Here is a 3,302-nt window from a genome sequence, read left to right as displayed (position 1 = left end):
CCCCAGCGCCTACCCGCGCGCCGCCGCCGGCGGGGGAACAGGCCGCGACCTGCAGCGGCTGCTTCCTCCCCTTCCTGAGAGAGAGGGATCGCAGCAGGCTGCAGCTGAAAAGACCCCGGCAAATCCTGCGGGAAAACGTCTTTGAAGATGTTGTATAGAGCCAGTGGAAGACTTTGTGCGGGGGGCGTTTTTTGTGCAGGTTCCGGGAAAGCCGAGGTGCCCGCGGGAGGAGTGAACTCCAGCAAAAACTCCAGCGCTCCCTGAGTGCCGGGACCCCACAGCTCTGCTCAGCATGTGGTGCCACCATTGCCACCGGTGCCCTGAGTGCCGGGATCCCACAGCTCTGCTCAGTGGGTGCCAGCATTGCCACCGGTGCCCTGAGTGCTGGAACCCCACAGCTCTGCTCAGTGTGTGCCAGCATTGCCACCGGTGCCCTGAGTGCTGGGATCCCACAGTTCTGCGCAGCATGTGCCAGCAGTGCCACAGGGGCCCTGAGTGCTGGGATCCCACAGTTCTGCGCAGCATGTGCCAGCAGTGCCACAGGGGCCCTGAGTGCTGGGATCCCACAGTTCTGCGCAGCATGTGCCAGCAGTGCCACAGGGGCCCTGAGTGCTGGGATCCCACAGTTCTGCGCAGCATGTGCCAGCAGTGCCACAGGGGCCCTGAGTGCTGGGATCCCACAGCTCTGCTCAGCCACCTGTGGGTGCCTGGACTTTTATGCCACCTGGTGCCACTCTGCAGCTCTATGGAATACATCAGGGCATTGCTATCGTGGTGCAATAACCTTGTCCTGGGATAATTAACAGCGCTGTCGGTTCAGTGTCCTGCAGAAACGCACCTGAGGAGTGGGGCTGGGCTCGGAGTGACACCAGAGGACAAACACACTTTGGGGCAGGTGTCCCCTCCTGCACCGCCGTCATGATCCACCCCAGAAAAAGAGATGTGCTCGTCTGTGACAGCCAGTGACATCGCATGTAAGAAGTGTTTCTTGGGGGATTAGTGGGGCTTCTGAGCACAGAAACACTCCTCCCCCACCACGCCCACACACTCCTGTGCCTGCAGCAGAGCCTGCACACACGGATGCACACGCGTGCACACACACACACACACATATGGACACACACAGACCCCCCTCCCGGCTCCCTGCCCTGCCTCTCCCAGGCCGTGCCGGGGGTGTGTGGGGAAAGGAAGGAGTGGGCACTTGCGCCCTGCCAGGCGCCCACGCACGCCCACGGCCCATATGGCTCCTGTGCACAGGCTGTGGCTGAACTTGCTTGGGAAGCGCTTTGTTCCTCAGACCCTCGTGGGGAAGGGATCCCTGCCCGTGCTTGGGTTTAGCAGTTTTTCCTCCTGTCGTTGCCTTCTACAGCTCTGCTGGAAGCTGTCACTGAAAGGAGGCTGTGAAGTGCTGGTGTGGCCCCTGCCCTGGCACTGAGGGCTCACAGATCCTTCCCGCTCCCTGTTCTGAGGAAATCCCCAATAATCCATGTCACCTTTGCCACTTCACACTGCCTTGGAGGTAAAATATTCTGAGACCCTCAGAAATCACTTTCTACAGTCAGGAGAGACTGACACAAGAAGTTCTTCTCTCCCTTCTCAGTTCCTTGGCCTGGCACTGGACATTCCCACACTGGGCAGTAGGGACTGGTCAGCACAGCTCCACTCCAGAGAAGGCCCCAGCCCAACCCCATCGCCTGCAGCCCTGGATTCTTGTTGGCTTTAGGATTCAGTTCCCCAGCCAGCCCATGCCCCACCATCAGGCTTTCCCCTTTCTCCTCCCTTCTCTTGCATTTTTCTTCCAAGCACAGGACAGAGTTTCCTTTCTCTGGGTAGTTCTGAAATGAGTCTCCTCCAAGCCAGTGCCAAACAGGGCATTTCTGAATTTTCCCCAAGTCTCTTCCAGTCTGATTTACATCAAACCTTATCTTTTTTTTTTTTTTTGGTTTTCTGTCCATCTGTGTATTTATTCCAAGGTCAAAAGGGATTTTCAGGCCCAGCAATCTGCCCAAAATCTCAGTCTGTGCATCTTTGCAGACCCAAAGGCTTTGGGGGGAAGCCAGGAGCTGCGACAGGAGATGGATCCCCCAGGGGTGGCAGGTCTGGGGTCCCACTGCCCACCCTGCCCTGCCCTGCCCAGCCACAGAGCTCCCACAGACATTATACTGGGGCAATGTGGGAAGAAATCTAATCTCATCTTAATTTTCTTAACTAGTATAAATTTCTAAAGAAAAGACATTTGGAAGTGAAATATCAAATTGTGACATTTGGAAAATGTTAAAAAGAACATTGTTGCATTATTGAGATACTTTGTTTCAATTTTCTTTGGAATTAAACTTTGTAAAAATCTCCTGTCGCCGCAGGAGGTCTGTTCCCACAAAACAGCACTTTCCAAAGAGGTGGTTTCTGGACTCAATTTTTGACCATCAGTAGTGAAAGGGCCTCAAAAGAGAGGGTGGGAGCCAGGTGTGCACCCAGGTTGTCCTGGACCAGATGTGTCCAGGCTTCAGCCCCAGCAACTTCTGGCTCTGCCATTCACATCCTCAGCAGCCCCAGTGTGGAAGAACACTCTGCTTTGGGAAAAAAAACCAGCTTTCCCAGAAAGATGGATCAGAAATTTGGGCTCCAGGATGCAACACAAATCCCATCAACCTCTGAGGGTGTCGCAGTTCCATTCAGTGCTCACAGGGACAGTGAGTTTTGCAGGCTTTGCTCAACATCACTTCCTAAAGCCAGTGTAAGTCTCTGGATTTGACCTCCTCCATTCCGGATTAGAACAGTTTAAGCCACGCTTAAACCCATGGCTGAGTTAACCAGCCCAGAATAAGATAAACTGGGCTCTGTTTAAGGTAATATCTGTGTCCCACAGCCTGTGCCAGCCCAGCAGCGAGTGCTGGCTCCCTGGGAGGGAGCACCAGGACCACACTCCAGCCCAGACTTCACCAAACTTAGACATTTTGACTGGACAGCCTGAGCAGAGCTCAGGCAGCCCCCATGACAGTGAGCCCCATGCACTTGTGTGGCTGGAATTGTCCATGATCCATGGAAGGTGCTCCCATCCCGAGGAATAAATTGACTCATTCCTGCGTTTACCTTCATTTCAGCACACGTGGGTCCCAGGGCCAAGCCTTGCCCAGCTCTGGCTCTCCCCCCAATCCCAGCACTTGCAGGGATCACCCCACAACTCTGCAGCTCACTCCCTTCCATGTGCACCAGGATCACGGTGACATGCTGAGGATACGCTACCAAAACCTGATGTTTCCTTCCCCCCATCCCACTGTTGGGTTATTTGTGCAGGTTAATTC

The sequence above is a fragment of the Corvus brachyrhynchos genome, unplaced genomic scaffold (genome assembly GCF_000691975.1).
Source record: "Corvus brachyrhynchos isolate BGI_N302 unplaced genomic scaffold, ASM69197v1 scaffold114, whole genome shotgun sequence".
Classification (NCBI taxonomy): Eukaryota; Metazoa; Chordata; class Aves; order Passeriformes; family Corvidae; genus Corvus; species Corvus brachyrhynchos.
This window is presented reverse-complemented; position numbering follows the sequence as displayed.